This window comes from Schistocerca gregaria, chromosome 2 (assembly GCF_023897955.1).
Source record: "Schistocerca gregaria isolate iqSchGreg1 chromosome 2, iqSchGreg1.2, whole genome shotgun sequence".
Taxonomy (NCBI): domain Eukaryota; kingdom Metazoa; phylum Arthropoda; class Insecta; order Orthoptera; family Acrididae; genus Schistocerca; species Schistocerca gregaria.
In genome coordinates this window covers 242,215,886-242,240,064 of record NC_064921.1, presented here as the reverse complement: position 1 = coordinate 242,240,064, position 24,179 = coordinate 242,215,886, and the positions used below count along the sequence as shown (strand labels likewise).

The window sequence follows — 24,179 nt, the reverse complement described above, 5'->3', positions numbered from 1 at the left end:
GCAGAACTCCAAATACAGAAACCAACACAATTAATTAAAAAATTGTCATAACTTTTAATATAGGCGCAACCCTAAAACAATAAATACTGGTGACAGTTGCGAATGAAAGATTGTTTGCATTGGTAATGTTATGGAGACTATTACCTCAAAAGTTACCAATCTCCTAACATTTTACAAATGCTAGTGGGACCAATGACGCTGTTTGGTCCCTTCCCACAAGCCAGCCAACAAGTGCTAGAAGAAGGAGCTAGTTATGCTCGAGATTATTGACTGCTGCTATTGCTTTATGATTGGATCTTGGTCTGAGAATATTACTGGTGATAACAGTAATTTCCACAATTAGCAGTGTGGAGAGATTAGCACTACTCATAATCTATTGTTAGTATAAATATTCCCTCCATCTGCCCAAGGCATCCACAGGATTCACCAGCAGTTTTCCTGACCTGTCCAAAATACTTGTCATTTCCTTCTTACCTCCCTTTCAAAGACTGCTAATTACACTCCAGAATGGTTTTCCAGCAGCATCACCCATAGTCTCCAACCTGTTTCCAAAGTCTTCCCAAGATTTCTTCTTGGATGCTGCAATTATCTGTTTGGTTTTGTTTCTTTCTTCAGCATAACTTTCTCTGTCTACCTGAGTTCTAGAATGTAGCCATTTTTGATACGCCTTCTTTTTCCTTTTACAGGCTGCCTTGACTGTGTCATTCCACCAAGCTGTTTGCTTCATCCTACTTTTACACACTACTGTTCCAAGACATTCTTTAGCCACTTCTAGTACTGTGTCCCTGAACCTTGTCCATTCCTTTTCCAATGACTGTAATTGACTACATTCAACTAACTGGTACCTTTCTGAGATCACTGTTATGTACTTGTGCCTGATTTCATTATCCTAAAGTTACTCCACTTTTATCCTCCTACATATGGACCTGACCTCCTGCACTTTTGGCCTCACAATCCCAATTTCACTGCAGATTAAATAATGATCAGTGTCATCAAAGAATCCCCTGAATACACGCGTGTCCCTCACAGCCTTCCTGAATTCCTGATCAGCTATTATATAGTTAATGACAGATCTGGTTCCCCTGCCTTCCCAAGTATACCGGTGAATGTTCTTATGTTTAAAAAAGAAGTTTGTGATTACTAAGTCCACACTGGCACAGAAATCCAAGAGTTGTTTCCGTTCCTGTTGGCCTCCATATCCTCTCCAAATTTACCCATATCCTTTTCATACCCTTCTGTTCAATTTCCAATCCTGGCATTAAAATCACCCATGAGCTGAACACTGTCCTTGTCCTTTACTCTAACAACTACATCACTGAGTGCCTCATAAAAACTATCCATCTTATCTTGATCTGTCCCTTCACAATGCGAATATACTGACACAATCCTAATTTTCTTGCCCGACACTGTCAAATCTATCCACATCAGTCGTTCGTTTACATACCTTACTGCAACTACACTGGGTTCCATTTCTTTCCTGATGTAGAGCCCTACACCCCATTGTGCCATTTCTGCTTTGACTCCTGACAGGTGGACCTTGTATTCTCCCACTTCCTCTTCTTTCTCACCCCTTACCCAAATGTCACTCACAGCTAAAATGTCCAGCCCCATCTTACTTGCAGCCTCTGCCAGCTCTACCTTCTTCCCTTGTATGAAACTGCATATTGTGCGCCATTCAGTACCTTTGAATATACCTGGCTATGTCTCACTGTCTTGCTTGGGACTGTTCTTTGGATATTCTACGTTTGACTGACAATGACATGTACTTCAGACTGATTTCTGAACTGCATGCTATTGCCTTTCATGATTCAATGCAATGTTCTTGCAACATTTCTGCTCGTCACGGGATTGCTGATACCCACACCAATCTCCAATTTTCTGCTTAATGTTCGGAAACTAAATCTATTGGCCCATTTGCTTCCAGCCACTCTGCTGCCATTTCCAGACTCTTCTGTGTCACACTATCTTGTCACATAGTATAACAACTACAGTTTCTATTTTTAAGTCTTTTACTTTGCAGTATCAATGTTGCAGAAATAGTGTATCTGCATGACATATGCCCCATAATTTCATTTATAGTACTGTTTCAGCTGATATAGACTTTCATTAGCTACAACAAAAGCCATGACGCAGTAAATGTACTTGGAAGTGGGACTGAGTAGTCCAATATCCTTAAAGAGAGCTCTGTAATAAGTGTAGTTATCTACTCTAAGAGTTATACTTACCACTGATTTCTGTTGAATACATATTTTATTTACTTTAGGTGCTGTGCCCCAAATGATAATATCATAAAACAGGGGATTAAAATATTCAAAATAAGCCAAAGCAATGAGAGATACTTCTAACAACGAGGGGTCCCCAGCAGTGGTATGGACTTATTTTAAAGCATTTATATGTTGATATAGAGCCCGAATTTGCGAGTAATTGACACAACACCTTCAGAATTTGCACTGATGCTATAGGGGCTCGTATTCTGGTTACATCACGACAAATATCAATGTGTAGAACCTTGATGGAAGCATGGAAGTGTTTACTTTTATTTTGTGTCTGAATAACACATTTTTAGATGACAAGGAGACAACTGAGCCATGCTGCCAGGTCCATACCTCCCACCCAACTCATGAGTATGTCTGTGGTGCTGCGATATGAGGCTCTCTTTGGTTTCTTCAGACAGAGCAGGATGGGACAGCATGTGAGAGAGATTTCTGGTGGCTGAAAGAGGTTTCTGGCAGTCTGTTGTGGCTACAAGGCACTCAGTGTGGAAGGGCTCTTGTTTGGAGCTCGCTGGGCGAGTAAGAAGAAAGAGCAAAAACATACAAATGTTCCTGCACTGTAGCTGGGGACACGCCAAGACCAGAAGATGTGCGACCTGCAGAGACTTCTGTTTTCCAGACTTTGTTGTTAGTGCTGGTTTATCCGGGGGATGAAGCCTTGCTGCTCCTGGACCTATTAAGACTGGGTGACCGCCACAATTATCCTCATGCATTGGTGGCATTCCTCAGATCTGGACAGTGGAGTGTTTGCACAGTTCTTGGAATATTATCTGTAATATCTGGAATATTATCTGTAATGATGCACCACTTTCTTCTTCACTTCAACATATGCCCGTTTTTGCTTTTGCTTTTGGCCTCTATTGTCAAGTATTTCTGTTTTATTGAGTACACCTGGTGAGGGGGGGCTTTAAATGTTATTATGTTTGGGCTAGTGTACTCACTTTTTTTTTTGTTAAATTTATTTTTTGTTTTGTTTTAAAAAAGCACATTTGGCTATTTGAGCCACCCTTAAGAATTTCATGTTTGACCTTGTTAAAGCTTTCAACCTCTCCCAAGACACCGCTTTTTTAATTACATTAAAAATGGCAGCTGTAATACATGTTTTCTCACTTGTCTTAATAGAGTTTTGGGGTGTTATAGAAGTCAATTATAATCTATTTCACTCATATTAGGATAGCCTTCCATTTAAACCTTCAACATTTTCAATGCAGTTGCTACTGATGGAAATCAATTTTCCACACTCAAGTCGTGGATTTCCTTCTTATGACTCACTCAATGCAAACTTCTAACACCTGGCAGTTTCTCTGCTTTCTTGCAAAATTCACTTAACTGTACTTTCAGTTCAAAAGTTCTCTTTAGTAGGTGTTATATGGAACTCTTCACGCCCCGTTCTTTTTCGACCTTAAAGTAAGCATGCACACTGATCACCATGGACTTTATACAACTCTGTAAATGATGGACGATTTCACAAAAGTACAAGGTATCTCATTATATCAAGAAACCTGTATCAGACAAGTATAAAACAAAGAATGAAAGTATGATTTTTTCCTATTAAATGGGTCCTGATGTAAACACTGCAACAATGAACATTGAAATGGATATACTGTTCAGAGCTCTGGCAAAAAATCATACACGAGCACATAGTGCACAAGTACATAAAAGCAAATAAATGAAACTCCTGATATTACCACTTTATGTAGGGTTATGTGCACACAACTATAACACTTGTGAAAGGCAACAACAATTTACACTTTTCATCTCGTTCATGCGTATCAGCATTAGGCGAACTGCGACAATCCACATCTGCCATTATTGTAAGTAAATGACTAACTGAAACAAACAAAAATCCAGCTGTCAATAGAGCATGGTTGTATCTTTAAACTGTGCAAAGGAAATTTTTGACCTAATTATAGTCTTGTTTCTGTGACTCCTCAGAGTTGTCACTCGCCAAAAGTTGCTACTCACCATACAACGGAGATGCTGAGTGGCAGAAGATAGGCACAATAAAAGGAATCTCAGAATTAAAGCTTTCAGTGTTAAGGTCTTTGTCAACAATAAGCGACACACACACACACACACACACATGCAAATGCAACTCGCACACAAAACTGTAGTCTCAGGCAACTGAAATCACAACTTGTTTGTGGCCCCATCTTTACTGGAACATTTTTGTTTCTGTTCTTGTATACTTTCACAGTGTCAGTTTTCAGTATTAATTGTGATCCACGCCGTATACATAATAAATGATGTTTTCTCCACTGAAGACTTTCAAGATCTCAGGAATTATCTTAAATCGAGATTAGTTGTTTCTTCTCTTAATGTTTAGCAACAGTACGAAATTTATTATTAGATTTATTATAACTGTAATTTATACTTTATCTGGAAAGTTGCAGACAGGCACAATTAAAAGACGCTCAAATACAGCTTTGGTCACAGCCTTCATTTGTAACACACACACACACACACACACACACACACACACACACAGGCACACACACAAGACTGCCAACTCCAGCATCTCGGACCAGAATGCAGCATCACACGGGATGCAAGCACTAGTCTGGACAGGATGGAGGGGGGTAAGGGTAAGGAATAGTAGTGTACAGGTACCCTATTTACTTAAATCTAAGCCGCACTTTCTTTACGGTTTTCGTAGTCCAAAAATTCGCCTGCGGCTTGGTACGTGCCGCCACAACTAACTTCTGCCGTTGAATATATGTAGCGCTACACAGGCATGCTTTGTAGGCACAAAGATAAATACTTGCGCTAAAAGCTCTGCGTCAGTAAATAAATTTTTCAAAAAAAAGGTGGAAGACGAGCTTTTTTTCTCCGCCCCGAGTTTTGACCACTGCATTTTCATACATTATCTAATGAAGTAAATACAAATTCCGTATTGTTCATGTTCGAATGTAGCAGAATTTCAGTGTACTACGAAAATCCGACTGGCAAGACTGGAATGTTTGTCAATATGGCCAACTCTACGTTCTGAATTTTTTCCTACCCATGAGAAGAGATGGTTGCTAATAGGAACCTGATGAAATTTGAATCACATACTGTATTCTCTTCACAATAAGAATAATACCAATATAAACATTTTGCCATGTATTCTTTTGTGTTTGTTGCTATCTCATTTAAATCCTGTCTGCCTAATAAACTACGAAACTAGAGTGAGTCAACAGCAAACGCGGAAGAATATATGTATCGCGTGATGCTTATATTCGTATTATTCTTATGCATAATAGTGATACAAACAGAAATGAAGCACGGCAACTGACTAGGTTTTTAAATCTAAGATGACTAATTTCTGTGCAGAATTTGATGTAATAAAGAAGCGGCCGCAAAGATTTTCAAACGGAGAAAAATTTTCGCCTAAACCTCATTCAGAACATGTTCTATCATACGCAGTCTATTATTTGGTTCTTGTTGATCATATGAATGAAAGTAGCAGTGTAAGTAGCAGTCTCTTGCCATTATTTCGCTAATGAGACTATTCCTCTTCTTTTATTTTTAGTAGTACGCGGCAATAGTGCGCACAAAAGCAAGCCATGCCGCGATCCGCGACAGTCCGTAAACATGCACAAACAGAATGCGACAAACAATGCATGACACAGTGCAGTAATGCATTTTCTGCTTAAGAGTGACTCAAACACCTATAACAAAGAAAACGGCACTTATCAGATCAAAGCAAAATAAGCAATCGACTCACACCAGACGAAGCACCTTACGTCTCGAACCAAACTGCTGTATCTGTATCGTCATCATTCATTCGACCTAAATTGTGTCTCATATTACAATGGACCAACTTTGTTTCGATTTGGAGGTGCGGCCTAAAACTTTTCTCTCCCCTTGAATTTCGAGTCTCAAATTTCAGATGCTGCTTAGATTCGGGAAATTTTTTTTTTCTTTATTTCGAGTCTCATTTTTCAGGTGCGGCTCAGATTTGAGTAAATACGGTAGTGACAGAGATGAACGGTGTCTGTTGGAGTGTGCAGGAACTAAACCGCCAACAGGCACAGCATTGGGAGTTATGGGATGAGGAGGTGGGCAAAAAAAGGTCAAAAGAGGAGAGAAGCAGGGAAAGGTGAGTGGATGTGTTGGCAGAGAGCTGCAAATAAATAGGGTGGGAGATGACAATGGGGAGGAGATGATAGGACAAGAAGGGGTGGAAGGGTATGGGACAGTATGTTACTGTAGATTGAGGCTGGGATAACTATGGGAGCGGATAATGTGTTGCAAGGGTAACTTGAATCTGCGCAGTTCAGAGAAGCTAGTGGAACAGGGAAGCATCCAGACAGCTCAGGTAGTGAAGCAGCCACTGAAATCAAGTATGTTAAATTCAACGGCATGTTGTGCAAAAAGGTGGTCTACTTTGAGTTTGGAAACAGTTTGACAGTGACTGTTCATCCTAGTGAAAAGATGGTTGATAGTCATACCAAGAAAAACACTGTGGAATGATTGCAGCAAAGCTGATAAATGATATGGCTGCTTTCACAGGTGGCCCGGCCCCCGATGCGGTAGAATAAACATGTGACAGGACTGGAATAGGAAGTGCTGGAAGGGTGGAGTGTGCAGATTTTGCACCTTTGTCTTCCAAAGGGATATGATCCTTGTGGCAAGGGGTTGGGATTGGGAGTGGCATAGCAATGAACTAGGGTGTTAGGGAAGTTGGGTGGGTGATGGAATACCAATTTAGGAGGGATGGGAAGTGTCTCGAGTAGGATGGCCCTCATTTCAAGGAACAATGATAGGTAATCAAAACATCAGCGAAAATTTGGTTCAGTTGTTACAGTTCAGGGTGGTCCTGGGTGATGAAGGGGACACTCCTTTGTGGCTAGTCCTTGGGTATGGTGGGAGGGTTGGGGGAAATGGTACAGGAGATCTGTTGTGGACTAGGCCTGTGGTATAGTGCCAGTGTGTGAAGGCCATGGTGAGACCCTCAGCAAACTGACCAAGGGAGCTTTTGTCACTGCAGATACGCTGTTCCCAGGTAGCCAGGCTATATGGGAGAGATTTTTTGGCGTGAAAGGGATGACAGCTGTCAAAGTGCAGGTACTCTTGGTGACTGGTGGGTTTAATGTCAACAGAGGAGCGAATGGAGCCATCAGGGAGGTGGAGGTCAACATCTAGGGAGGTAACACACTAGGTTGAGAAGGAGCACATGAAGCAGATTGGAGAGAAGGCGTTAAGATTATGGAGGAACGAAGATAGGGCATCTTGGCACTGAGGCCAGACCATTAAGATATCAGAAACTGAACCAGACAAGGGGTTTGGTGTTTTGGGAGGATAGGAATGTGTCTAGATGGCCCATAAAAAGGTTGGTATAGGGGGCTGCCATGTGGGTGCCCATGACTATGCTGCGGATTCGTTTATATACCTTCCCTTCAAATGAGAAGTAGTTGTGGGTTAGGATAGAGTAAGTAAGGTGTATGAGGAATGAGGAAGTGGATTTTGAGTCTGAAGGACATTGGAAAAGGTAATGTTCAATAGTGAAGACCATGGACATGAGGGATGTTGATGTATAGGGATGTGGTGTCAGCAATGAAGAGTAGAGCTCAGGAGGTAAACGGATGGGGCTGGTGGAGAGTCAGTGTAGGATGTGGTTTGTGTGTTTGAAGCGGGGTGTTAAATTATGGGCAATTGGTTGTAGCTGTCGTTCAATGAGGGCTGAAATTCTTTCTTAGGCGGCATTATAACCAGCCACAATGGGGCATCCTGGATTGTTGGGATTGTGGATTTTGGGGTGCATATAGAAGGTGGGTGGGTGGTGTATCATAGGGGTGAGGAAGAAAATGGACCCTTGCTCCATGTTTCTGCACCAATTCAGAAAATAATCCTTTCCCTGGCTAAAACCCAGTCTCGGATCCTGTTTCTCAAATGCCACCTAAACCTCAGAATCCTCCAAACAGCCTAACTGGAAAGATTCCTTTCTCCGGATCCCACCCCTACTTTCAAAATAACCTACACCTTTTCAGATTCCACCAATCCCTGGCCCTCATAAACTTGCTACTGCAAAAACACATCTCCATGGTAAAGGAATCAGTACCACCCCTTCTACCTCTGTAAGATACTACTACTCTGCAATCCGTATTCCATACATCACATCTCTGAAATTGATTCACCCGCTCTCCAGCACCTGAAGGAGCATTCCAGACACCACTTCCATAAGTTATCTAACTTGCTGACAATCTACTGTCATCTCACGGAACCACTATCCAACCCCTTTCGTACCCACAGTGTTACTCCTTGTCTATCGCTTATCGCAGCTAAACCCTGCCTAGCTAACCTTTTCAACAGGCCACGTCCTCTAAAGCTCCCTACCAACTCTACCAAATGCAGAGTAAAAACATTCTCATAACACTGTTGTTAACTTTTCCATCAAAATGAATCACAGTGACTAACTGGCAGAAGGCCTATGCTAATTATCTGACTCCTCCGTCTATAAACTCTTCCAGAGCGACCCCATCCCTACATTCCAAAACAAACTCCAATCGCTGCTTAAGGGGAGCTGGAATGATTCATCTCCTCCATGTTAATTTTAGCAAATAGAAGGAACATTTTTTCTAAAACCATTAAACATATTGCTCTGAAATTTGGACTACATGTTCAGTGAATATTTCTCTACAAAGTTATAATGTTACGTTAAGAAATATTTATTGGTTTTTGTTTTACAATTTTTCCAAACAGATGCTTATTTTTTTTTCTCTAAAATTTTGCACTTTTTCTTCTATAACTCTTGAATTATACAATATTTTTTTACAATTTGTTATACAAATAAAGGAAAAGAAGTCAACAATACTGTGTCTAAATTCCATTGATTTACTGTTAGCAGTTTTTGAGAAAATGTTCCTCAAAGATGAAAATTTTAAAATTACGGGAAATGGCTTCCAAAGTTTTTTAATACATTCCTGCTCCATATGATGGATTATCAGTATCCACTTCTTTTTACAGTGTTAGTTTCCCTTTCACTGGTCTTTTCTTCCCCTTTGTTGCATGTTGTAAGGTTTTGTCTCTTATTCCTGCACCTCTTAGTCTCTCTTCATCAATTAGGTGCATTGTGGAAATGGTGTTGTGTCCTGGTTGTTCAGCACATCAAATTTGATAACGTTTCCTTCATTGTATGTTGCCACTGCATCATACACTCCAAAATGCAATATTTTTATCAGTACAAACATTCTTTTGGGAATCCTAATCCATATTAAATTATTTACACTTTCATTTGGATGTTGTGTTTTCCCATGTAAACACTTTTTCAATAAACTTGGCTGTGATAAATCTCTGAATATGGGCTTAATTACATCAGTTAGAGCATTTGGCAAACTATTTTTATGGGCATATTCCTTTCCTGATTGGTACTTACACTAAGAGTCATCACCTGTGGGGCACAGTGCATGTTGTGGGTGCTCATTTCTTGAAGCACTATGAAAAAATAATGCCCATACTGCTCTCCTCATATGCTCAATGCTTCTTGTGTTTTGCCTAATTGCACACCCATAATACCTCTGCAATCTATCAATTGCTTCATCTGTCAATCTTCCTCTTCCTCCAAGGGTCTTACCATCACTAAGCTTCTGGGATCCTAATGTCTGCTTTAGTTTGCGCAAGCGAGCCCCCATGCGATTCTGCACATATCCAATGGACTCCTGTTTTTAATGTGAATTTTATTGCCATAAGGTTCGAGTTCCTCTACAGCTTTATATCCCTTAGAATCACCAACTCCAACATAGTTAGTGTATCGTACAATATACCACTCCTATGATCTCGAAATAATTGCTTTCACTCCCTCTACTTCCATCGCTCCACTCATGTCGTGAAAATTTGCATCACAACTTTCACTATGTTCGTCCTTGGTATTGCCCTTACATCTACAATGTTTTGAGAGGATAGCAACACCAATTACTTTGCAACTGTCTCGCCTGGTAGCTGTCACAACTCCATTTGGAGGTTTATGACCTCTACGTTGCCATGATCCATCTAAAGCAACAGTTAAATCTGTACAACTCCCATTATCTGTCACAGCTTCTTCAACTGCCTTCTTCACTGTTTCTTGAACAATGTCTTTAGCAAAATATCCCACCAATTCATTATAAAATACAAACTTGGTTAGTTGTTCTGGCAAGATCATAATTCCACATAACATTGTCCCTGCAGCACTGCCCTTACCAATGCAATGCAAGCCATACAATAGCCTAACATTTATATCATACACCTTCTTTCCACTATTACCACTATGAGGAATACTGTTAGATTTAGAAAACAAAACTTCTGCAGCACATTTGTTCCATTTCAATAACATTTCACATGCCAAACCAATGTGTGAAGTTATTTTCAATTCCAGTCCTCTTTCTTTGCAAACTTGGCATAATACTTTATGTTTCAAAATATTAGAGAACAAGGAAATTTTAATTATTTCATTCACCTCATTACTGTCACTTTCAGAGTTTTCAAATTTTTCTTTGCTGGCACAGTTTCTTGTTGGAAGAAGTTCTATCACTTTCACCTGGAGTAGCCAGTGAAGCAGTCTGTGCATCATCTCGCTTCGAAACAATGAAAGATTTCTTCATCCACTAATTGTGGCTTTTCTTAAACACTTGGTTGCTGAAATGGAGCATGCTGATATCTACAAACCAAATAAGTAAAATAGGTACGAGCAAAACTCATCAAATACGCAAAATTGAACAGCTAAACAACACAAAGCAATCTCCACACGTCAACACACATGGCATACCGATATTAACAGTTACTTGGCACAGAGATAAAGCCATACAATGTTGGAAAACATAACACTGTCTAATTTCGCACCACAGATACCCTGCTTGTATCCAGCGAGTGGTGCCATCAGAGGTGACACACAAAGTTGCTACAATAATTTACGTGGCATGTCATCTTTCTAGCGATAAAAAACACGCTTAGAATTCACTTAGAAGGGTGAAACCTGGTTAGTTTTATTCAGAAAACTCCAAATAATTTTATAATGAAAAAACCAAAACACGTTAATTTTGTCATTTTCATCATTCCAGCTCCCCTTAAAGCCTTAGGCTCATCCCAGAACATCTCCTCTGAATCCATTTCCCTCCTCACCTCTATGATACACTACATACCCACTTTCTACAACCAATTGCCCTTAATCTAACATCCCACGTCAAACACACAAACCACGTCCTTCACTGACCCTCCACCACCACCATCCGTTTGCCTCCTGGGCTCTACTCTTCACTGCTGATGCCACATCCCTCATGTCCATGGTCTTCACTATTGAACATTACCTTTTCCAATGTCCTTCAGACTCAAAATCCACTTCCTCATTCCTCATACACCTTACTTACTCTATCCTAACCCACAACTACTTCTCATTTGAAGGGAAGGTATATAAACAAATCTGCGGCACAGCCATGGGCACCCACATGGCAGCCCCCTATACCAACCTTTTTATGGGCCATCTAGACACATTCCTATCCTCCCAAAACACCAAACCCCTTGTCTGGTTCAGTTTCTGATATCTTAATGGTCTGGCCTCAGTGCCAAGATGCCCTATCTTCGTTCCTCCATAATCTTAACGCCTTCTCTCCAATCTGCTTCATGTGCTCCTTCTCAACCTAGTGTGTTACCTCCCTAGATGTTGACCTCCACCTCCCTGATGGCTCCATTCGCTCCTCTGTTGACATTAAACCCACCAGTCACCAAGAGTACCTGCACTTTGACAGCTGTCATCCCTTTCACACCAAAAAATCTCTCCCATATAGCCTGGCTACCTGGGAACAGTGTATCTGCAGTGACAAAAGCTCCCTTGGTCAGTTTGCTGAGGGTCTCACCAAGGCCTTCACACACTGGCACTATACAACAGGCCTAGTCCACAACAGATCTCCTGTACCATTTCCCCCAATCCTCCCACCATACCCAAGGACTAGCCACAAAGGAGTGTCCCCTTCACCACCCAGGACTGTAACAACTGAACCACATCCTTCGCTAGTGCTTTGATTATCCATCACCGAGCCCTAGGTGAGATGCACCCTACTTGAGATAGTCTCCCCCCCCCCCCCCCCCCCCCGCAAATAGGTGTTCTATCGTCCACCTAACTTCCATAACATACTGTCTATCCCTATGCCACTGCCAATCCCAACCCCTTGCCACAAGGATCATATCCCTATGGAAGTCGCATGTGCAAAACCTGCCCAATTCCTATTCCAGTCCTGTCACATGTTTACCCAATCCCATCAGGGGCCAGGCCACCTGTGAAAGCAGCCATGTCATTTACCAGCACTGCTGCATTCCTTCCACTGCTTTTTATATTTGTATGACTACCAACAAGCTGTCCACCAGGATAAGCAGCCACTGTCAAAGTAATTTGTCTTTTCCTACATTGTCACTATTCCTACCTGGAGTTTCCATTGTTTGATTTATGTGAAACATTTGGAATTTTTAAAACATATGTGTAGTTCATGTTTCTTTTTTAATTAACAATGTAAGGATATGATCCATTTGCTACCTCATGTATGGATGACATGTTAAGTTGCAAACAGAATTACGAGACACTTACACACTACCCTTTATTAATTCATATTTTACGAGATGTTCAATTATGATTAAAGTGGATAAATAATTTTCAAATTTTGCAAGCATTGATCAAAAGAGTATAAATCATGCTATTTCCTTAAGGGTAAAGGAAAGAAAATGCCTCCCTCTGTCTTTTAAACTGCTCAGATTCTATCTGCTATTCCACTGAAGAGCCAAAAAAATTGGCACACCTGCCTAATATAGTGTAGGGCTCCCGCAAGCACGCAGAAGTGCGGCAACATGATGTGGCATAGTCTCGATTAATGTCTGAAGAAGTGCTGGAGGGAATTGACACCAATAATCCTGCAGGGCTGTCCACAAATCCGTAATAGCACCTTGCAAGGCATCCCAGATATGCTCAATAATGTTCATGTCTGGGGAGTTTGATGGCCAGCGAGTGTTTAAACTCAGAAGAGAGTTCCTGGAGTCCCTCTGTAGAAATTCTGAATGTGTGGGGTGTTGCATTGTCCTGTTGGAACTGCCCAAGTCAATAAGCCCATGTCAATGATGTTTCATTGAATGGTTGACATGCTGACACTTGTTGATGGTCCAGAATTGAAATCTGCAGCAATCTGCAGGAGGGTTGCACTTCTGTCATACTGAGTGACTCCTTCAGTCATTGATATTTCACCGGATTCCTTATATTCACTGTACACTTGTGAAATGATCGTAAGGGAATATCCCCAATTCATTGCTACCTCAGAGATGCTGTGCCCCATGGCTCATGCGCCAATTATAACAGTATGTTCAAACTCGCTTCAACCTAGCTAATCTGCAATTGTAGCAGCAGTAACCGATCAAAAAACTGTGCCAGGCACTTGTTGTCTTATATAGGAATTACTGACTGCAGCACTGCATTCTGCCTGTTTACATCTCTCTGTATTTGAATAGGCATATCTATACCAATTTCTTTAGCACTTCAGTGTATTATTTCTTCTCCTGTGGCACTGCATGGCCCACTTTCTCTTAAATCCTTCGATCATCATTATCAAACTTTGTCTCTGAAATCCATCTGTACCTCTTCAGTTCAGATTCAGATGGACTGTTCCCACAACCTGTTTACTCCTTTTCCTAGATAACTCCCCTCCACTTAAGCTGTCTGCTGTCATCATAATTTATCATTTTTCTCTTCAATAACTATTCTTTGTTAGTCAAAGTGTCTCCTCCAATCAGATTTTTTATATATTTAGGCAGTATTCTCCAAAGTTCATTGTTGTTGTTGTTGTTGTTGTCTTCAGTCCTGAGACTGGTTTGATGCAGCTCTCCATGCTACTCTATCCTGTGCAAGCTGCTTCATCTCCCAGTACCTACTGCAACCTACATCCTTCTGAATCTGCTTAGTGTACTCATCTCTCGGTCTCCCTCTACGATTTTTACCCTCCACGCTGCCCTCCAATGCTAAATTTGTGATCCCTTGATGCCTCAAAACATGTCCTACCAACCGATCCCTTCTTCTAGTCAAGTTGTGCCACAAACTTCTCTTCTCCCCAATCCTATTCAATACCTCCTCATTAGTTACGTGATCTATCCACCTTATCTTCAGTATTCTTCTGTAGCACCACATTTCGAAAGCTTCTATTCTCTTCTTGTCCAAACTAGTTATCGTCCATGTTTCACTTCCATACATGGCTACACTCCAAACAAATACTTTCAGAAACGACTTCCTGATACATAAATCTATATTCGAAGTTAACAAATTTCTCTTCTTCAGAAACGCTTTCCTTGCCATTGCCAGTCTACATTTTATATCCTCTCTACTTCGACCATCATCAGTTATTTTACTTCCTAAATAGCAAAACTCCTTTACTACTTTAAGTGTCTCATTTCCTAATCTAATTCCCTCAGCATCACCCGATTTAATTTGACTACATTCCATTATCCTCGTTTTGCTTTTGTTAATGTTCATCTTATATCCTCCTTTCAAGACACTGTCCAGTCCGTTCAACTGCTCTTCCAAGTCCTTTGCCGTCTCTGACAGAATTACAATGTCATCGGCGAACCTCAAAGTTTTTACTTCGTCTCCATGAATTTTAATACCTACTCCAAATTTTTCTTTTGTTTCCTTTACTGCTTGCTCAATATACAGATTGAATAACATCGGGGAGAGGCTACAACCCTGTCTCACTCCTTTCCCAACCACTGCTTCTCTTTCATGCCCCTCGACTCTTATTACTGCCATCTGGTTTCTGTACAAATTATAAATAGCCTTTCGTTCCCTGTATTTTACCCCTGCCACCTTTAGAATTTGAAAAAGAGTATTCCAGTCAACATTGTCAAAAGCTTTCTCTAAGTCTACAAATGCTAGAAACGTAGGTTTGCCTTTTCTTAATCTTTCTTCTAAGATAAGTCGTAAGGTCAGTATTGCCTCACGTGTTCCAACATTTCGACGGAATCCAAACTGATCCTCCCCGAGGTCTGCATCTACCAGTTTTTCCATTCGTCTGTAAAGAATTCGCGTTAGTATTTTGCAGCCGTGGCTTATTAAACTGATAGTTCGGTAATTTTCACATCTGTCAGCACCTGCTTTCTTTGGGATTGGAATTATTATATTCTTCTTGAAGTCTGAGGGTATTTCGCCTGTCTCATACATCTTGCTCACCAGCTGGTAGAGTTTTGTCATGACTGCCTCTCCCAAGGCCGTCAGTAGTTCTAATGGAATGTTGTCTACTCCGGGGGCCTTGTTTCGACTCAGGTCTTTCAGTGCTCTGTCAAACTCTTCACGCAGTATCGTATCTCCCATTTCGTCTTCATCTACATCCTCTTCTATTTCCATAATATTGTCCTTCACTACATTTTAAAAATCATCATTTACCAGTACATCCAGTGAAAGGGAGCTAAAGCAACTTTCTTTCATAATATGCTTTGACATCAGGTGCATTTTTGCTACACAGTACACGCTCCTTGCAAATTATCTCATTAAGTATTTTGTATTTCTTGACCAGTACTTATTCAGGAAACTGTGCAGAAATTCTTCATGGCTTTGATATTGATTTACTCTATACATCCATGACCTACAGACTTCTCCCAAAAGACTAAATACACTGTCAAATCTTTTCTTCTCTACAGCTAGTAGTTGTATATATTTTTTATACTCATTAATCAAATCCAGGAATTGACATGATCTCTTTTCTGTAATTCCATCTATCTACATTTTTCCTGAATTCCTCATAAGTGCTTTCCAGAACATGGCAATTATATAAAAAAAGAAACACTTCCCTTATGTTGTACATGGAAAATCTTTGCTGCTTTCTAACTTAGGGTAAAAATTTGGGTTTATTTCTTGTTGCTGGCATAACTTCTATGAGCCATAAATACAGTCATGTTTATAATGAACAACGCTACTGTCACATAGCTATTAAGGATTCAGTCCTTGAATATAGATTATCAAGTAAATTGTAAAGGACTGGCTATAGAGGCATGTTTTAATTTCCTTTTCAATCTAAAGTGATTTTCTACTTCTTGCTTAGACACATAAGTGTGTTTTGAAGATGTTTTCAATGTAATCGAGAGCCCTGCCTTGTAACGCAAATAAAGAGAAAATAATAATTGGAAATTGTTTGTATTGTGATTGTGAAAACCACTAACCAACTAAACTTATTTTTATTATTTGCAAACAATTTCATTAAGAACTAAATGAAACGAGAAATCAGTAAAAGAATTCCAGGGGTAGCAGAAATTTTTTGGAGGTAAGTGAATGTAGAGATATCCATAAAGATTTCATCTACGATATTTTCTTGTCAAGGCTACTTAGAATTAATTATTTCTATGTTTCGTTTGACTCCCACGATTAAATTCCCAACAAGAACATACTGTCAAACCAAAAAATTTCAAGACTGGTGAATAAAAAATAGAGAAGAATTAAGATGGTGGTTTTAATACTTCAGGTGTTCTACACTGTTTCCCCCATTTGAGAGCAATGCACAGAACATTCACAAGAGGGCGTGCTGAGAAGTAACGCCTCCAAAAATTTTAACGTGAAAACTCTTCATGCATTCTAAATAGAGCAAACTTTGTAAAGATTCAGCATCTCTATTCTTCATGTTTACAATGTATTTATTCTTCAACATAGACACCCTGGTGACAAACATTTCTCCAACAAGAGACCTCTTAGACTTTGTTGACAGAGCCACAACCTAATTCTGCCTGCATAACCTTTCACCGCTATCAGAGTGAAAACCTCAAATGTGTTCTCTAAGTTTTGGTAACAGACGAAAATTGGATGGGGCCACATCAGGATGGTATGGAAGATGATTGGTGATGGTGAACCAAGGCGTTTGATTGTTGCAATGCTTGTGTGGGGTTAGGCATTGTCATGCTGAAGGAAACGGTGCTCCAGAGATAAACAAACTCTTTGAATTCGGAACTCTTATTACAGGTATGCTGTCTCTTACTCACCGATTTAGTTACGTTACACACAACCATGTTACACACTACAATTTGCAAATATACTGACATGAAAAATAACAATGCAGAATGTTAATAACATTTTTTTTATTTAAAATGCTTTAAGAGTCTCCAGAAAAATAAATTATATTTTCCTCCTGCCGCTGCTTGGTGAGCAGATTTTTCATCTATCCAATTACACTGTTGTTGTTGTCTTCAGTCCTGAGACTGGCTTGATGCAGCTCTCCATGCTACTCTACCCTGTGCAAGCTTCTTCATCTCCCAGTACTTATTGCAACCTACATCCTTCTGAATCTGCTTAGTGTATTCATCTCTTGGGCTCCCTCTACGATTTTTACCCACCACGCTGCCCTCCAATGCTAAATTTGTGATCCCTTGATGCCTCAGAACATATCCTACCAACCGGTCCCTTCTTCTTGTCAAATTGTGCCACAAACTCCTCTTCTCCCCAATTCTATTCAATACCTCCTCATTAGTTATGTGATCTACCCATCTAATTTCAGCATTCTTCTGTAGCACCACATTTCGAAAGCTTCTATTTTCTTCTTGTCCAAACTATTTATTGTCAATGTTTCACTTCCATACATGGCTACACTCCATACAAATACTTTCACAAATGACTTCCTGACACTGCCCTAGCCACTTGCCCTGATACGGCTCCCGGGCCAGATTGCATCCACTATCAGGTGCTCAAACACGTCTCGGTGGACTGCCAGTGACATCTCCTAGTACCTTCTCAACCGTATCTGGGTCAAGGGTAAGTTCCATTCTCAGTGGCGGGAAAGCATTATCACACCAGTGTTGAAGCCTGACAAGAACCCACTGGAGATGGACAGCTACCGTCCCATTAGCCTCACCGACAATCTGTGCAAGTTGCTCAAGCGTATGGTGAGCGAAGGTGGAGTTGGCTACTCGAGTCTCAGAGCCTTCTAGCTCTATCTTAGAGTGAGCTCCTTAAGGGCCGCTGTGCCACCAATAATCTGGTCTGCCTGGAGTCTGCCGTCCATATGCCCTTTGCCTGCCATCAGCATCTGGTTGCCGTCTTTTTTGACATGCGGAAGGCATACGATACAACATGGTGACATGACATCCTCACCACGCTACATGGGTGGGGTCTTAGGGGCCCGCTTTCGATTTTTATTCAAAATTTTCTGTTGCTCCGCTCCTTCCTCGTGCAAGTTGGTCCCTCCCATACTTCCTCCTGAGTCCAGAAGCATGAGATCCTGCAAGACTATCTTGAGTGTCTCTTTTTAGTTGCTATCAATGGGCTAGCTGCAGCTGTTGGAATGTCCATATCGGCTTTTTTATATGCTGTTGACTTTTGCCTGTACTATAGCTCCAATGGCAATGCGGTTGCTGAATGGCAGCTGCAGGGTGCTGTATGAAAGGTGCAGTCGCGGGCCATCACGAATGACTTCCAGTTTTCGGCTGCCAAAACTTGCGTCATGCATTTCTGCCAGCGTCGCACCGTTCACCCTGAACCGTGGCTTAACAAATTTCTCTTCTTCAGAAACGCTTTCCTTGCCATTGCCAGTCTACATTTTATATCCTTTCTACTTCGAACATCATCAGTTATTTTGCTGCCCAAATAGCAAAACTCCTTTACTACTTTAAGTGGCTCATTTCCTAATCTAATTCCCTCACCATCACCCGACTTTATTCGACTACATTCCATTATCCTCGTTTTGCTTTTGATGATGTTCATCTTATACCATCCTTTCAAGACACTGTCCATTCCATTCAACAGTTCCTCCAAGTCCTTTGCTGTCTCTGACAGAATTACAATGTCATCGGCGAACCTCAAAGCTTTTATTTCTTCTCCATGGATTTTAATACCTACTCTGACTTTTTCTTTTGTTTCCTTTACTGCTTGCTCAGTATACAGATTGAATAACATCGGGGACAGGCTACAACCCTGTCTCACTCCTTTCCCAACCACAGCTTCCCTTTCATGCCCCTCGACTCTTATAACTGCCATCTGGTTTCTGTACAAATTGTAAATAGCCTTTCACTCCCTGTATTTTACCCCTGCCACCTTCAGAATTTGAAAGAGAGTATTCCAGTCAACATTGTCAAAAGCTTTCTCTAAGTCTACAAATGCTAGAAATGTAGGTCTGCCTTTCCTTAACCTATTTTCTAAGCTAAGTCATAGGGTCACTATTGCCTCACGTGTTCCAACATTTCGGCGGAATCCAAACTCATCTTCGCCGAGGTCGGCTTCTACCAGTTTTTCCATTCGTCTGTAAAGAATTCACGTTAGTATTTTGCAACTGCGACTTATTTTCTGATAGTTCGGTAATTTTCACATCTGTCAACACTTGCTTTCTTTGGGATTGGAATTATTATATTCTTCTTGAAGTCCGAGGGTATTTCACCTGTCTCATACATCTTGCTCACCAGATGGTAGAGTTTTGTCAGGACTGGCTCTCCCAAGGCTTTCAGTAGTTCTAATGGAATGTTTTCTACTCCCGGGGCCTTGTTTCGACTCAGGTCTTTCAGTGCTCTGTCAGACTCTTCACGCAGTATTGTATCTCCCATTTCATCTTCATCTACATCCTCTTCCATTTCCATAATATTGTCCTCAAGTACACCGCCCTTGTATAGACCCTCTATATACTCCTTCCACCTTTCTGCTTTCCCTTCTTTGCTTAGAATTAGGTTTCCATCTGAGCTCTTGATATTCATACAAGTGGCTCTCTTTTCTCCAAAGGTCTCTTTAATTTTCCTGTAGGCAGTATCTATCTAACCCCTAGTGAGATAAGCCTCTACATCCTTACATTTGTCCTCTAGCCACCCCTGCTTAGCCATTTTGCACTCCCTGTTGGTCTCATTTTTGAGACATTTGTATTCCTTTTTGCCTGCTTCATTTACTGCATTTTTATATTTTCTCCTTTCATCAATTAAATTCAATATTTCTTCTGTTACCCAAGGATTTCTACTAGCCCTCGTCTTTTTACCTACTTGATCCTCTGCTGCCTTCACTACTTCATCCCTCAGAGCTACCCATTCTTCTTCTACTGTATTTCTTTCCCCCATTCCTGCCAATTGTTCCCTTACGTTCTCCCTGAAACTCTGAACAACCTCTGGTTCTTTCAGTTTATCCAGGCCACATCTCCTGAAATTCCCACCTTTTTGCAGTTTCTTCAGTTTTAATCTACAGTTCATAACCAATAGATTGTGGTCAGAGTCCACATCTGCCCCTGGAAATGTCTTACAATTTAAAACCTGGTTCCTAAATCTCTGTCTTACCATTATATAATATATCTGATACCTTCTAGTATCTCCAGGATTCTTCCATGTATACAACCTTCTTTTATGATTCTTGAACCAAGTGTTATCTATGATTAATTTATGCTCAGTGCAAAATTCTACCAGATGGCTTGCTCTTTCATTTCTCTTCCTCCAATCCATATTCACCCACTATGTTTCCTTCTCTCCCTTTTCCTACTCTCGAATTCCAGTAATTCATGACTATTAAATTTTCATCTCCTTTCACTACCTGAATAATTTCTTTTATCTCATCATACATTTCATCAAGTTCTTCATCATCTGCAGAGCTAGTTGGCATATAAATTTGTACTACTGTAGTAGGCGTGGTCTTCGCGTCTATCTTGGCCACAATAATGCATTCACTATGCTGTTTGTAGTAGCTTATCCGCATTCCTATTTTCCTATTCATTATTAAACCTACTCTTGCAGTACCTCTATTTGATTTTGTATTTATAACCCTGTATTCACCTGACCAGAAGTCTTGTTCCTCCTGCAACCGTACTTCACTAATTCCCACTAGATCTAACTTTAACCTATCCACTTCCTTTTTAAATTTTCTAAACTGCTTGCCCGATTAAGGGATCTGACATTCCACGCTCCGATCCGTAGAATGATGGACTATTTTACCTCCGGAATATTTTACCCAAGAGGACGGCATCATCATTTAACCATACAGTAAAGCTGCATGCGCTCGGGATAAATTATGGCTGTAGTTTCACCTTGCTTTCAGCTGTTCGCAGTACCAGCACAGCAAGGCCGTTTTGGTTAGTGCTGCAAGACCAGATCAGTCAATCACCCAGACTGTTGCCTCTGCAACTACTGAAAAGGCTGCTGCCCCCCTTCAGGAACCACACGTTTGTCTGGCCTCTCAACAGATACCCCTCCGTTGTGGTTGCACCTACGGTACGGCTATCTGTATCGCTGAGGCACGCAAGCCTCCCTACCAACGGCAAGGTCCATGGTTCATGGGGGTAGGCCAATTACACTCTATTTACAAATTTGAGACATAGTGATCTATGGGCATATATTGGATGAAACTCACTGTGTGAAGTTCTTGGGTATCAAGATGGATAATAAACTGCAGTGGCATCAGTATGTGAGCAAGTTAACTAAAAAACTCAATTCTGCCAGCTTTGCAACCACTTCTCTCTCTCTCTCTCTCTCTCTCTCTCTCTCTCTCTCTCTCTCTCTCTCCCTGTGTTGAACTGCAGACAAGATTGCTAGTACATTTTCACTCAATTCTGTTCCATGGCACGATCTTCTGGAGCATTACAGCTAAGATGAAAAATGTGTTTATTCTACAGAAGTGTGCAGTAAGAATATTGTGTAACATTCATACCTGACGATCTTGCAAAAGCCATTTCAGGGACTTAGGGGTTCTCCCTCTTACATGGCAATACAAATACCCATACTGGTATTGGTGTTAATAACAAGACTAATTTTAGGATGAGATCAGCAATCTACAACCATAATACCAGATGTAGAGGTAATTTCAATTTTGACTATGCATCCTTTTACAGGATTCAGAATGAAGGTTTATCTTTTGGTGTGAAAGTCAGTAACAGGTTTCCAATTAACATCAGACAGGAAAATGAAAATCCTCACATATATAAATGCAAAGTAGAAGAATAGTCATGATGTCATGAAACCTGAATGACACAACCACTGGACTTAACAAGTCAGAAATATAGCATCTACTCTCCAAATTGCAGGCTTCATGAACCAGAGGTGATGGTGTTGTGTATCCGAGGATTGCCAGATATTGGGCCCATAATGACAATGATGAATGCAATTTTGAGATGTTCATTATCCTCAACACCTCACTACAAATATAGGTCAACTATGATGCAATACTCAGAGCAGTGCCTCACCTGGAAATATGAAGTTATGTCACTCCAGTGTACAGTGTTATCATTACAATTACCAGTGTGCATCTTCCCACTGCCACAGCGAAGAAAACTGCTATAATGGCTACTATGATGATTTGATTTTATGTTATGTTATGTTAACCGGGGACCTAGAAATGACGGAGAGGCTCCTATGTGATCATTCCATTTCGTATCCCTACAAAGTGTTATTCCCACATTATTATGTGAGTTGGTTGATTCCAACAGAGACTCACTGATATTACAGACATAGGATACTACATTTTTCATTTTGTGAAGTGCAAAATTTTACATTTCTAAACATTTAAAGCAAGCTGCCAATCTCTGCTCCATGTCGAAATCTGATTAAATATTGATGTAGCTTTCCTCAGATAGTACTTCATTACAGCGTATGCAAAAAGCCTGATTTTACTGTTAATAATGTCTGCAAGGTCATTAATATACAACACAAACAGTCCACATTGTAGCAATGTAAAGGGACACCTTCCTCTAACATTATCTTTATTCAACAGAAGTAATTGATACCAAAAATATTTTCAAATCTTCTATAGATTAATATTATCTATGCTGTTTAACTAAAAGAATTTCATATGATTTCATATATGACGTATTATATTTCAGGCTGAAATGTATAAAAAGAAGTTATTTTATTAATTTATTAAAATTGATTTGTAGTAACTCTGTACGAACAGAACTACTTTTCTTTTAGATATACAGGGTGATTCAAAAAGAATACCACAACTTTAGGAATTTAAAACTCTACAACGACAAAAGGCAGAGCTAAGCACTATCTGTCGGCGAATTAAGGGAGCTATAAAGCTTCATTTAGTTGTACATTTGTTTGCTTGAGGCGCTATTGACTAGGCGTCAGCGTCAGTTGATGCTAAGATGGCGACCGCTCAACAGAAAGCTTTTTGTGCTATTGAGTATGGCAGAAGTGAATCAATGACAGTTGTTCAGCGTGCATTTCGAACGAAGTATGGTGTTAAACCTCCTGATAGGTGGTGTATTAAACGTTGGTGTAAATAGTTTACAGAGAATGGGTGTTTGTGCAAAGGGAAAAGTTCTGGACGGCCGAGAACGAGTGATGAAAATGTAGCACGCATCCAGCAAGCATTTGTTCGCAGCCGAGGAAAATCGACTCACAGAGCTAGCAGAGAGCTGCAAATTCCACAATCAACTGTATGGAGAGTCCTACAAAAAAGGTTAGTTATGAAACCTTATCGTCTGAAATTGGTTCAAGCACTGTCTGCAGCTGATAAGATTAAAAGAATCGATTTCTGTGATTTTATCCTTGCTCAAATGTAAACAGATGAATCTTTCATTTCAAAGATTGTGTTTAGCGGTGAAGCAACTTTCCACACTAACGGGAAAGTCAACCATTACAATGTCTGTACATGGGGCACTGAGAATCCGCGGGAAACAACTGAGTATGAATGTGACTCGCCTAAGGTGAACGTTTTCTGTGCCATTTCAGCCAATAAAGTTTTTGGTCCCTTTTTCTTCGAAGGTGCTACTGTAACTGGACTACAGTATCTGAAGATGTTAGAGAATTGGCTGTTCCCTCAGCTCGAACAAGAAGCACAACAATTGTTATTTCAGCAGGATGGAGCGCCACCACATTGGCACTTATCTGTCCGTAACTACCTGAACGTCAACTACCCGAGGCGATGGATCGACCGCCAGGCAGCCCGTGACAGAGCACTTCATCACTGGCCTCCAAGAAGCCCTGATCTTACCCCCTGCGATTTTTTCTTATGGGGGTATGTTAAGGATATGTTGTTTCGGCCACCTC

At 40.6% G+C, this 24,179-nt stretch overlaps 1 protein-coding gene across 2 annotated transcripts in view; it reads right to left on the bottom strand.

Moving 5' to 3' along the window:
- The window catches only part of LOC126336769 (NFX1-type zinc finger-containing protein 1-like), a 301,188-nt gene that overhangs the window by 140,125 nt on the left and 136,884 nt on the right, over window positions 1–24,179 (bottom strand). The gene's annotated exons all lie outside the window — the stretch shown is intronic.